General features: G+C 38.8%; 1 protein-coding gene across 10 annotated transcripts in view; it reads right to left on the bottom strand.

Annotated features, from left to right (window-relative positions):
- The window catches only part of LOC109443351 (uncharacterized), a 196,040-nt gene that overhangs the window by 137,933 nt on the left and 43,987 nt on the right, over nucleotides 1–14,120 (bottom strand). The window contains exon 7 of one of the 10 annotated variants that reach the window (XR_012490841.2): nucleotides 1,225–1,600. The exons of the other annotated variants lie outside the window; for them this stretch is intronic. The gene's annotated coding sequence lies outside the window, so the exon portion shown is untranslated. Of the gene's footprint in view, nucleotides 1–1,224; nucleotides 1,601–14,120 lie in introns of those variants that run through there. 10 annotated transcript variants of the gene reach the window in all.

Genomic DNA, 14,120 nt, shown 5'->3' with positions numbered 1-14,120 from the left:
TGAATAAATAGGTTAATTATTGAAAACCTATCTGATGGATGTCTCAGGCATTTGCACTTAGGAGACCATCATGTCTTATAAATGAAAAAAGGAATACGATTTACAGACTGTGATGTTGATATTTTACATGACTGAACAGTGTCATTGAGGAAATTCCCCAGACAGAGTTATTATTTTTGTGTGCTGACAATGCTTAGGATATCTAAGGTGGAAGGGTCCTAGCCCCTTTCACTCTGCTCATTGTTTTAAGGAATCTGAAATAGTTAGGATAGGTCAGCCGGAATTGCCAATATTTTCTACAGTGTAGTAAATGTACATTTCTCTATGATCCTACAGAGCGTCTGATTCCATCTAGTTTTGAGAATGGCCATTTAAATACTGTTTTTTGTTGTGATGGTTCAAGGTAAGGTTTTCCATTTGCATTTTTATTATGTTCTCAAACCTTCCTTCTTTGGACTTACCTACCACTGTTTAAGACACCTAGGAAGTAGGCGGCAGAGGATTAACTTTTGTTTAGTACCTGTTATGTGCCAGGCACAGGACTGGACTCTTCACATACGTTATGTCATTTAATTATACAAAAATCTTATAAAGTAGATGTGGTTCTGATTTTTCAGGTAAAAAAATCCTCGATACTTAAGGAGGTTAAAAAAACTTGTCAGTGGTCACATCGTTCTTAAGGGATGGAATAAAGAGCTGATCCCAGGTTTAGCTGACACTACGTCTATTATACTACACTTTTTGATATTTTGAGTATTTAATCTTGTCTCTCACTGCGTTTCCCCGAAATTAAGACCTAGCCGGACAATAAGCTCTAATGCGTCTTTTGGTATATATTTTACTATAATATAAGACCAGGTCTTATGTAATGTAATGTAATGTAATGTAATGTAATGTAATGTAATGTAATGTAATGTAATGCAATGCAATGAAATGCAATGCAATGCAATGCAATGCAATGCAATGCAATGCAATATAATATAATATAATATAATATAATATAATAATACCGGGTCTTATATTAATTTTTGCTCTAAAAGATGCGTTAGAGCTGATGGTCCAGCTAGGTCTTATTTTCAGAGAAACAAGGCACGAACTTCTTACTAGGGTCTTATTAGGTCAAATATTATTGCATTCCTTTCCTTCTTTCCTTTTGCCTCTCTCTGTCTCTCTTTCCCTCCCTCTTCCGTCCCTCCCTTCTTCCTTCCTCCTTTTTCCTTTATCTCTCCCTCCGTCTGTTTTTTTTCTTAAGTGAAAAGATGAAAGACTGAGTGCTTGTAACAGAAGCTTTTTAGATCTCTTCACTTCTTTATTATATTTTCAGGCACCCTTTCATATGAGTATGTATTAAAATAGCAACTTGCACAAATGTCAGCTGATGTCATCTCTCTGCTATAACTTTTGCAAGGAAAATCAAATTCGAGGAGTTTTTGTTCCATGATTTTGGCCTGAGTCTCATAGTTGCCACTCCAAAACCTTGTGCCCCAGTCCTCAAAGTGGCCTTGTGTCAGGCACAGGGCAGGGGGTTTGACTTTGAGACATAATGCCGATTATTGATTCCTTGGCTGTGAGAGCTGTAGGGGACACTTAGCAATCATTTCTAAAAAAAAGGGCAGAGACCAGAAAGATAAAGTCAGTTCCTTTATTTCTAAAATGGGGATATTAATCACAGCTACTTAATCAGTGATTATGAGTATTAAACAAATTAATACTTGTACTTAGAATTGTGCTCAGCCCTTGATAAGCCCCACAGACTATTTGAAAAATAAACGTAATGACTCGTCTAAGGCCTAGGAGTGAGAAAAGGCAGTATGTTTTTCTGAATAATCATACCTTGGTTCTAATGCACTTGTATGACCGGGCAAGTGATCGAACCTCTTGGAAGTGCAGTTTGCTTCGTCTTGGAAACACATGTGATGTTTCTGACTTCATAGCATTGTTGGGAGGGTTGAATGGAATCACACCGGCCACGTATTTGATCCCTGATAGGAGCCCAGCATGTGCGAACTAGACTCAGATCCAATGTTAGAAGCAGTGACCCTGTTCTCCTAATAAACTCAATGCTCTTTATAAATCGTGAAACATTTACATGATTGCAAAGAGCAGAGATTTCATATCTATAACATAACTGCTTCCTCTAGGGCTTGAGGGTGGAATGTTTAATACATCTTCAGCCAACTCAAGAAAACCTATATAATCTGAAAGAGCAAAGCATGCCACTTTTCTCCTCACTGGCATCTTCATCAGTCAGCACGCTGTAGTTGCCTAAGCTTCATTTGTATTCTCTAAAAATTATAAGGGGAGGTAGGCTGAAGTCTCAGATTTTATTTGGAAGAAGATGTTCTAAGTATAGTACTTTGTTATCTCCCCCTATTTTGATTCTTTGTGTTTACCTGGTAGGCCCCGAGTCTCTCAGATCTCAACTCTGATTCTAACTCAGACATAACTAGTTGAATGACCTTGCCCCAGGCACTTGCAATTTTCTTTGACATTTAACAGCATCTATTGCCTTTATTTACCATTAAAAAACCCCACAAAACTCCGTTTATCAATCTTTAATTTTAGAACAGCTTCAGATCTATAGAAAAATTATGGAGGTAGTACTGAACGTACCCACATACCCCTCAGCCAGTATCCCCAATATTAGCATCTTATATTATTATGGTCCATTTGTTAATACAATGAAAGGATAAATCTATTATCCTTTGATACATTGTCATGACCTAGTTCAGATTTCTTTAGTTTTTAGCCAACATGTTTTTTTTCCCCATCCAGGAGGCCACATTACATTTAGTCACTGTCTCCTTAGGCTCCTTTGGGCGGTGACAGTTTCTCAGACTTCCCTTCATTTTAATGACCTTGTCAGTTTGGAGAACTACAGGTTAGGTATGTTGTAAAATGTTCCTAAGTTGGGATTTGTCTGATGGTTTTCTCATGATTAGATTGGGGTGATGGGCTGTTGGGAGGAAAACCACAGAGGTCAATTGCCATTTTTATCACATCGCATGAAGAGTGCATACCATAAACATGACTTGTCGCTATTTATTTTCTTTTTAAGAGGGCACAGCTTAAAGTGGCCCATGTGGGGATCGAACTGGCAACCTTGGTGTTAGTAGCAACGTGCTCTAACCTACTGAGCTAACCGGCTGCCCATGACTTGTTGCTATTGGTGCCAACCTTGTTTATTTGGCTGAGGTATTGCTTCTCAAGTTTCTCCACTGTAAAGTAACTCTTTACATCTGCTTCCCAAAGTGGACCTTTTGGAAGGAAGTCACTATGTGTAGCCCACACTGAAAGAGGGAAAAATTATGCTTCACCTTCTTGCAAGTAGAGTTTTGTCTTTCACTGCTCATCAGTATGAACTTTGATCTGGTCAGGCAAACCCGCTCTATATGACACGATATTTTGCCCAAATTCTACCCCTTCCTCTAGATCGGCTCCAGTGTGTCCTGTCTCTTTCATCTAGTCCTTCCTAATCTCCTTCTCAATGTCTCCCTCTTTGGACTCCTTTCAAGGTTTGTATCCCTAGGCAGCCCTTGAAATGGCATCACTTTGTAGGTTTCCTGCAAATGAGGTCTGTATGTTTACTGGTTTGAGATCTCATTTTATTGCAGATAAGATTTGAAGCATTTTCCTTGAATGCATTGAACTCCACAAGATAAAACACAATTAAAGATAAGCCTAAGTGGATGAGGACAGTGCAACAAAGATGAAATCAGGGTAGAAAAGATAAGATGAAGCCATAGATGACAGAGTGCTCTATTTTTTTCTTATTTTTTTCCAAAGTTCTGGCACATTGGTATAAACTGTTACAGTTTTCAAAGTCCCTTGTCACACCTTATTTTGTTGTTTAAAGAGAATAAGTGTACTACAATGTCAATGTTTTAATTTCTTTTTTTCCCAGAGTAGAAAACCTATATTCAAAGAGTGCCCAGGGCAGTGAACAACAGAACAAAGAAAGGAGTCCTAATGTATGCAAGTTCAGGGTCCTTTCACGTGTTGTGCATTTCACAATAGGATTATGAGGGTTTTGTGACGAAGGGGCCATGTTTTGTAGTTGTTTTGTTTCCCATATTCTGCTCATGTGGTATTAGGTACCTGATATGGCAAAGCACATGCTCATTGTTTGCATACCGTCTCATTTTGCATTGAAGTTTAAAAACAGTGTGGCAAGGCGGGTTAATGAGAATTTAAGGTTGCAGACTAGGAAGACTCAAACTTGCGTTACGTGTGTTTTTTGTTGCTTGGAAGAAGTAGCTGTTCATCCCTGGGGACAGAAAATGAACCCATGCATGATTAGACTTGTCTTATTTCCGTAAAAGACAAAAATGCTATCTGATAATTCTTCAATCTAAACTATTTTATGCATCCCAGTTAACCATTACATTTCCTTGTTAAAGAGGAAGTGTGGAGAAAGACCAGTAGCTGGTGGTCCAAGGGTTGAAAGTAACGGTTACTTTACTTGGTGGGTTAGGAGGAGATTAAATGATCTTCTCTGATATCGAGAAGAATGATGGTACTTCCATATCCCTTGAGTTAGTTAGAACTGCTCCCAGCAGCACACAGGAAGTGTCAGGGTCTTAAAGGGATGGGAGTTTAGGACCACACCCTGGGAGGCATAGAAGGGCTGGTGACTCTATGGCTGGCGCAAATGGGAAGAACCAATGCTCTGTGACAGACTGAGTGATGGTGATGACCGTGAGGGGTCTAAAGAAAAGGCCCCGTCCTATTTTCTGAGTAATCCTGAGAGCTTCGAGCGTGTGCCAAGGTCATACATTGACTGATTAGCATAGATGAGTGAGCTCTTGAAAGGGCATAATTTGATTTGCAAATACAGAGAAATGGGATCTTTCTTGCATCTTATGTGTCACGGAGGAATCCATACCCATTACATCAGCTAAGTGCTAAAGATGCCAAGCATCCACGCTGTTAAGAAATATGTTTTTGTCCCCTGAGTAGGCAACATGGCATAGTTTTTCATACCTACATGTCCCTTATAATAACCCAGAGGACTTGTTAAAGCTGCAGAATGACGAACTCCATTCCAGACGTACTGAATCAGAATACTGGTGCCAGCCTGGGACATGGACATTTGTATTTTTCCTTTCCTGTCAGCCCTGTTCTGATCAGGGGACTGCTGGTTCAGAATTCCTGATCTGGTGATAGAACAAGGACTCTGGGTTCAAACAAGTCAGGGTTTTGATGGAACCTCAGCCACTAATTCTGGGCAAGTTACCTAAATTCTATGAGCTACAGAATCTTATTTGTACAATGGGGATAAAAATATCTACCTTTCATGTACATGGTAAGATTAAGTGGGACTATATTTAGAGTTTTCAATTCAGTGCTTAGCATGCAGTAGTCATTCAGTTAATATTAATACATCCCTTCCCCCTTTAGTTTTTCTACTGGATTTCAGAATTTCATTCCATTTAAGTAGCCAAGTGTTGGAGTGTCTGAGTTAGTCCACCTCTTTGATGTCTAAAAGTTCTCCTTCATTATAAACCTGCCCACAGCTTCATCTGAAATTGTTCTAGATACTGACTGGCAGATAAGAACACTGAGAATGATGTATTTGAAATGACAATGTGTCCTAATCTTTGCTCTACTAGAAGCCATCTTGGAGATGGTTAATTAAAAGATTACTGTTTCTGAGTTTGAACCTTTTCTTTCAACTTTACATGAAAAATCCTCTTTTGTGTTTTCCAGAAATGATACTATAGATAGATAAAGTCATTAATCAAGTTTAGTCAGGAAGGAAATGTCTATTTTCATTATGTTAACACTTGGTTCAATGATTACAGATGGGTTGGTTCAGTGTTCAAAGATATACGGGCTGGTGGTTTTCTAAAATGGAAAGAATTTGGGGTCCAAAAAAGATGAGTAATTAGGCTACAGTCACACAGCTAGTGGCAAGGTGGAAATATGAACCTGGGTCTGTCTGACCATAAAGAAGGCCAGGAAGTACATGAACTTGAAGAGGAGTGATTTTTAAAAAAAAGGTGTTAAAACCTTGAGGTGCTTTTTATGTCTCAGCAAGATCCAGTACTGAATAATAAGAATTCTGTGCCTTTCATCACCCGTGCAATTTTCCGTCTGGTAAAATTAGATATTTCTCAACCCTTGCCCTAAACTGGTGAAGTCATGCAGACCTAGTTTAAACTTATGTTTGAAAGACGGTAATTTACATTCTTCTGTCAGTTACAGCCCACCCCGAAGTCATCACGTAGAACAAACTGTGGAGCGAATTGGTGAAGAGGATGACAAAGACACCTGTGAAACTGGGGCAACTGCTAATGATCCAGTCAGTTTCTATCATCCTCCGAAGGGCAGGGGCAGAAGCGGCCAGGTTTTAAAGGCAATTGTCACAGGATAGTTGTGACTTCATAAATAATTTTCACCCTAAGATCCTTAGGATGGTGAAATCACACTGTCAGCTCAAAATGACAGCTCAGGTTCCAATCATGACCTGTAAAACTGCTAGGCCACTGTTTTTATTCTCTACTTTCTTTGGTCTTCTGCTTGTCTTGTGGTGGGAGGAGGTGGGAGGAGGTTCTCACATGAATTCATGTCAATCGAGGTCTTGACTCACAACGTCTTCATAGACTCTGCCCTGAATTTCCACTCCCTCTCACAGCTCCCGTTGGGGCATTATTCCTATCACAGATGCTTCTCTTCTTCTGAGCTCTTGACTTCAGCAGTCTCTGGGCTTTTGACTAGTACAACTGTTATAGCTTCTCTAGGTGAGGGCCACACGGTTTCTGCTTGCAAGGTTCTGCCTCTTTTTCATGATCACGTAATGGATTTCTGGATGAATCCATTCAGAAATTGGCTGTGGTATCTAAGAGCCAAGCTGAGGTTCTTGGAATTACCATGGCATGGAGGAAAAGAAAGTGAAGCAATGGATTGCATTCGATTTTATCCAATCGTTTGTACCTGGTGAGAAAGATTTAATGGCATTTTTTCATTCTTTGGCTTATATGCAACCTTTTTTACCAGCCACAGAGGCTTGCTTGTGATTGGTTCAAGACAGTTCTCCACACCATGACCAGAAACGTTATTTCCCATTCTAATGTTTAGGTTCCAGTTTGGAATTTTGTTCCTGATGTGTCAAATCGGCTTTTCTCTGCCTCTTGAAATTTTATTTGGGGACTATAAATAGCACTAAGGATTCTAGATCTTGAAAATATACTGACTCAAGCTGTTTTACCTTCAGGGCCATGGGTGCAAGACAGAGTGAGTATCCTTTGATCTGTCAATAATTGGGGCAGAAAATAAGGTGGATCTTGGGACTAGAATGTAAGCTCTTTGAAGGCAGGGATTATTTCCCATTCATTCTTGGGTCCTCAGTGTTTAGAATAGTGACTAGCTGATACAAGGTGCTAGATAGAAATCTGTTGAATGAGTGCTGAACAAATGGTGAATTAACAAATGAGAGAGGGGGAGTAATTATTGACTTAGAGATCAGAGAGGGAAGCATGGGAGAGTGGAAGTGGGTTTTGGAGGTGGTGAAGGAGGTGGGACGGAGACATATGAATTGCCTTTGACCTTGTGGTGACAGGCAAGGTTGAGCACCACTGCTGCCAGCTGAGTGCAGTGGCAGAACAAGTAGCAGCAGCAGCCCCAGTGTGCTGGAGCCCCAGATCCTCATGGGAAAATCTCTAGTTATTCTCTCTTTGCTAAGAAATGGTAAGAAAAAATAGGACTGACCTTCTGGAGTGGAATAAAGTAGTATTATGCCTGCCTCCCTGTCTTAGAGGTCTAGTTCTGGATACAATGTGTGGCTGATGGTAGAGACCTTTCTAATTTTGCCAACCTATCCTGTGAATGAGTCTCACACACACAAATATCCATGAGTGTGTGTGGAGGTAGGTCATGAGAACTTGAGCTACGGTATTGGATTCAAGTCCACGCATCTTATGTGACCAAAGCAAGTTATAGCATCATGAGACAACGGCTTACTCCGTGGAGCTTTTCCTGAACCGATAACAGCATGAGTATTCAGTCACTACTGTAGACCGGGACTGTTGAAATGTGAAGGATGCTGTAGACCAGTGACAGCAACAGGAGATAAGGAGAAAAGGGCGTCTCGGCACAAGAGGCAGCTTTTACCTCTTCTTTCCCCAACATTTTTATAATTCTTGGGACCAAAGCCAAAAAACAAACAAAATAAACAAACAAACAAAAATAACAATGCCGGAATTCTTCAAGTGATCATGGAAGGGATATGACATGAGTGGTAGGAGTTCTGGAAGGTCTCCAGATGGTTTGAATTATAGTGAGGGCTGTAAAGCATTGTTTGGATCAGTGATTTGTAAATTATGAAAGGTTAACAAGGATATCCCTGGAGGTTTTTCAAACCATATACATGCCTAGGACTTCTCCACTCTTTTCCTCACCACCCAGGTAATTCAGATTACCACCCCCTTCTCCTACCAATTTCAGAAATATAGCATTAGATTATTTCTAATGCCTCTTTCAGATAAAATATGCCGATGGTTATTCTTTTCCACAGAAGGATTTTTCTGATCAATGGATTTGGCTAGATCATAGATTAAGAACTTCCTTTTTATTTTTTGAACATCAGTTACAGGGGACTGAGTTCATTATCAGCTGGGTTTGCACATGGTCAAGGTCCTGACTGAGGCTGGTGGGATAGTCTTAGTTTCGGCTGTATGTATACACATAGCCCACCTTTTAAATCCTCAAGTCAGTCAAACCTCACTCAAAATCAAACTATTGAGCTAGAACAACATTCCATTCTTTTGCTTATACATTAAGTTTGACAGGCTGTGAATAATTTAGAAGATGATCTGAAGAACAAAGGAATAGAATTTCATTGAGTTAACATTTGCACGGAGGGACTAGGCTCTGCCAAGGGTGATTTTTCTTGACTCTCTAAAAACCAGTGGTATTGTTGGAGGGTACATGGACGACCCTAAGAAATTGTAGCTGTAGCAGCAGGATGTGTTCATTACCAAAGAATCCCAAACAGAAATGATTTCTCACATATTCAGCCTTGTAAGCCAGTTTAGACACCCATGAGATCAGAAATTTGGCAGCACAGAAGAGAGGCGACTTGCCAACTTAATGCTGTTTAATATTAATTAAACTTAATATAACTCAGATATCTGTGTTTCAGATATTCCCAGACATAATACCAGAGAAGAATAAATCTATATTCATATTATATGCATATTTAAATTACATAATCATAAATGTATTCATAATTATACATTCCTATTACATAATATAGTATCATATATTCTAGATTTCTAAATATTTTTAGACTAACCGAATAGGAGGAATGGATATGCCAAATCAATAACTTCCACGAAACTGGGTACCGGGGGAAACTCACATGAGAATGTACTGATGCAAGCATTACCCATAAATACACATTCTCATTGCATTAAGAAGGCTAAAATACTGCTACGTGCCCTTCACAATAAGCATTCAGGAGTGGGAGCAATTAAAGCCACCTCGAATTTTGTGAGAAGACATCATGGAGGAGGTGACTATCCAACTGTGTTTTAAAGCATGTCTAAGAGTAACCGACATCACTGGGAAATAGTTACTGAAGTGGTGTAACCTTGATAGGTATTTAGTAACATATAAAGAACAAAAAGAGGACAGCAATCGTGGTGAATATGCACTGTATTAAAACTTTGATGGCTTACCCTTTCGGAAAATGATGTGTTATATATTATATTATATTATATTATATTATATTATATTATATTATATTATATTATCAATCACGGTCCCTTTCTCATCTGATATAAGCATGTAATAGTTACAATAGGGCAAGAAACACCCAATTTCTATTGAGCAACACAATTTATATTAGTTAGTATCTTGAATATTTAGCTGTTAAGCATAACTGAAATACACAAAATTAAATTACCATTCCAGCATTAGCATTCACATAGCAAACACGGACATTGTTGTATATACGGGAAGGAGTGAGAGTCAAGGTTAATGGGCAGAGAGCCTGGGTCCAGCGTCCTAGTCGTGCTCTGAAACTTACTCCACTGAGCTCAGGTTTCCTTAGATATAAAATAAGGGGTAAATCTGGACCTCACAAACCAGGATTGTCAAGAAATTCAGTGGGGAATTCTGAAAATATACAAATTCTCAAGACCTAGCCCGTGATTTACAGATAGAGTGAGGCCTAAGAATATGCACGTATAGGAACACCCTGGGAGAGACTGCTGCTTTCAACATAGATGGAATAACAGGAACTCTGTTAACCCTCCTGCAGAGACAAGTAAAAAACTGGACCAAACCTATGAAACAATGATTTTTAAGACATTGGACATCAGGCAACAAAAAACAATGATCCCTGAGAAATAGGAAACAATGAGGAGAGCCCTGCCCATATCCCAGATTACTGCCTTGGGAAGGTGTCCAGGCTATGTGCTGGCAGGAGGGACTCAGGCTAAGCCTGGAGGTCTCCCTGTGTCAGGGAAATGGACTTGGGAGTCCGAGAAGGCCAAAGTGGGTAGAGTTTGCAGAGTAAAGCACTGGAGAAAGAGAGAGCAGCATACAGAGAGAACCCTGAAAACTAAAGACGGTCCCTTCTCTAGTCTTCAGCTGAGTACTGATCAGTGCATATATGTGAGAAAACTACAGAAGGGCAGAGAAAAGTGCAACATTAACTCCTGATAAACACTCTCAGCAAACTAGGAAAAAAGGAAACAACACGATAAAGAACACTTACGAAAAAAACAAAACAAAAACACACCTTACAGTTAGCATTATATATACTTAATGGTAGTAGACAATTATTTCCCCTTAAGATCAGAATCAAGATGGGATATCTGCTCTCATCACTTCTATTCAACATGGTACTGGTGATTCTAGCTAGTGCAATTAGGCAAGAAAAATAAAACTAATTGCATTCAGATTGGAAAGGATGAAGTAAACATGGTCTTATTGTCTATGTAGGAAATCTGACGAGATTTACCAAAAAAAATCTATCAGAACTAACAGATGCATTTAGCAAAGTGGCAGGATCCAAGAGTTGAGAGAACTAAAGGAGAAAAGAGCTTGTGAAGAGCATGAAGTTCAAAGGATGGCACTTATATTAGGAATTTGGTAATATTAGAAATATACATGGTTTTCAAACACTCCTCCCCACTCCAAATAATGGTTTCATTTAGAATTTAGGAGAGTAAAAGCATTGCCTTCTGTGAGGAACAATGTCAGCCACGCAATTTGTTCCATTTCCATTATCGCCATGATTACATGGGAGCTCAGAACCTAGGAAGCATCGTCCCAACAATTCTAAAATTCCCATCAATTTTGTATCTGATTCATCTTTCCTTTGATGTTAGTTTCCTGTTTCAATTAACTTTCATATAAACTGACTATTCCTTTTTGGGAAGAGGGAGGAAGATGGAAAATAAAGAAACAAATAAATATAAATATATAATTGGTATACATACATGTGTGTAGTTGTTATGTATATCTAGAGCATCCTAGCTACATATTTATTCACATTCATTCAAGAAACATGAGGCAGGGCCTATGGAACCCCCACCTGAAACCTAGCCTCGTTATTTCATCACCCAGCATCTGTGAATGTGTGTATGCCCATCTTGTGTTTCTGTATCTACTCCGATTCCATGAAATCTCATTCTTTAGGGACTTTGAGTTAAAGGAAAATCCATCCTTTCTTGGCTAAAGAGGATGAGGCATGAGTTAATTCAATTCCTTGTAGGCATCTTTCCTGGTGCAGTAATACTAAATCCAGAGATAATTGGCAACTGCTTTGGCGACTGTTACCAGCTTGCTCTTTAGGCTGGTGAATAAAGATGTTGGAGAACGTAAATCACCAGCTGAGGTCTAACAGATTTTATTCTTGCTCTTGCATAGAAGCTGGACACTCACTGATAAACAGTACACTTTCATTTATGTTTGAATAATAAAGCAATGTTCATAGTTCAGCTCTTGGACGATTACATATATTACTCATGCTTTCAAAATGTAATAAAGATACAAACTTACTATCAGTTTCCCAATTAAAGTTGATGACCAAGCTTGGTGATGGTTATAGTTTTTGGCAGAGGTTTTTAATTTTCTTGAAATGCTTTCTTGGGATTCACAAACCAGCTTCAAGCATAAATACGCTTAGTTTGGGGGAATGGAAGTGGCAGAAACCAACACATGCACATAAAGACAATGTGTATATACAAAAACTATTCAGGTGACAAACCTGGCAAAAGCTGATATTGGTCCTATTTAAATAAATTATTTATTTTTAATTAAAAAATCGTTTTAGGGTTCACATGCACTGGAGAATTTAGTGAGTGAATTGAACTGTCAATGTTATGGCTAGCTAATGTACACTGATGTTTTTCTTGGCATTAAAATAATATGTGCTGATAAAACTATTTTTACTGGATAATAAAATAATCCTCATCTGGGGAGGCTTTCTAGTGGATATTTTACAGAAATCCAGGGTATGAACACTTACGAAGAATTGAAAGGGGCCTATGACCATTTGGTCCAACCTCTTTACTTTACACAGGGGGCTCCTGAGATCCAGACAAACTGTAAAAGTCTTGAGCCATTTTAACTACTATCAAGCCATGAGTTCCCTCCCATTGCCAAAGCAATATAACAGGTCCTGCCATAGTGGCCTTCTTTGCATTTAGTATTTTCTGGCTAAAATAACACTGTCAGGATGTTTTTTTTCCTCCTCAATATTGGCATGATTTAAAAGTTTGAACTTCTGAATCACATAGACTTGAGTTCAAATTCAGATTACTTATGAGGTCTGAAAATTAAGTTTGCGAACTCATCCTAGGAAAAGTGCTACATCCCTCGTTGCTGAATATCACTGTGGTCACCTTCTAAGTACTCCCCTTGGGAAGCTATGCACTGATGCCAGCGCCTAGTCCACCCTTTAAAGCAATTTTGGAACTCTGTTGTATTACCCTTGATGTCCTCAATGTCATCAAAATGTCTTCCTTTCAGTATTTCCTTTATCTTCGGGTAAATAAAGAAGTCATTGGGGGCCACATCAGGTGAGTAGGGAGGGTGTTCCAATACAGTTATTTGTTTACTGGCTAAAAACTCCCTCACAGACAGTGCCGTGTGAGCTGGTGCATTGTTGTGACTCAAGAGCCATGATTTGTTGACGAACAGTTCAGGTCATCAAACTTTTTCACGCAGCCTTTTCAGCACTTCCAAATAGTAAACTTGGTTAACCGTTTGTCTAGTTGGTACAAATTCATAATGAATAATCGCTCTGATATCAAAAAAGTTTAGCAACACGGTTGCAACAAGTTTGCAAACTTAATTGTCAGACCTCATATAAACAATGGAGTATTGCTTGGCCATGGAAGGGAATGGGTTCTTGCCATCTGTGGCAGCATGGATGGACCTGGAGGGTACTGTATTGAGTAAGGTGTAAGACAGAGAAAGATAGATGTTATATGACTTCCCTTATATGTGGAATCTAAAGAACAAAATAAACAAAGAAAACAGAAATAAACTCATAGATACAGAGAACATATTGATCATTGCCAGATGGGCGGGGGGTTGGAGGTGTGGGTGAAAAAGGTGAAGGGATTAAGAAGTACAAATTGGTAGTTACAAAATAGTCATGAGATGTGAAGTACAGCATAGGGAATGTAGTCAATGATTCAGTAATAACTATATATAATGTCAGGTGGGTACTAGAGTACTCAGGTGAATTAACTTCTTAAATTGTATAAATATCTAACCACTATACTGTACACCTGAAATTAATATAAAATACCATTGAATGTCAGCTAAAATCGAAAAATTTAAAAATGGGGGGGAGGTGAAAGGGAATAAGAGATCCAAATTTCCAGGTTTAAATCACATAAGTCATGGGGAGTAATGCACAGCATAGGGAATATAGTCAATAATACCCTGATAGCGTGGTACAGTGTCAGATGGTTGCTGGACTTATCATGGTGATCACTCCTTTATGTATATAAATGTTGAATAACTACAATGTACCCCTGAAATTAATATAATATTGTATGTCAGCTATATTTTTAATAAAAATCTTTTTAAAAAGAAAGGTTATATGACACTATAGCTCTCTAGTACAATGTGCTCAACTCTTATTCTAAGCCCAT

This window comes from Rhinolophus sinicus, chromosome 6, assembly GCF_057876585.1.
Source record: "Rhinolophus sinicus isolate RSI-liver-muscle chromosome 6, RSI-T2T, whole genome shotgun sequence".
In the NCBI taxonomy this organism is placed as follows: domain Eukaryota; kingdom Metazoa; phylum Chordata; class Mammalia; order Chiroptera; family Rhinolophidae; genus Rhinolophus; species Rhinolophus sinicus.
The sequence above is the reverse complement of the archived record's forward strand: the minus strand, read 5'-3'. Positions and strand labels throughout refer to the sequence as shown.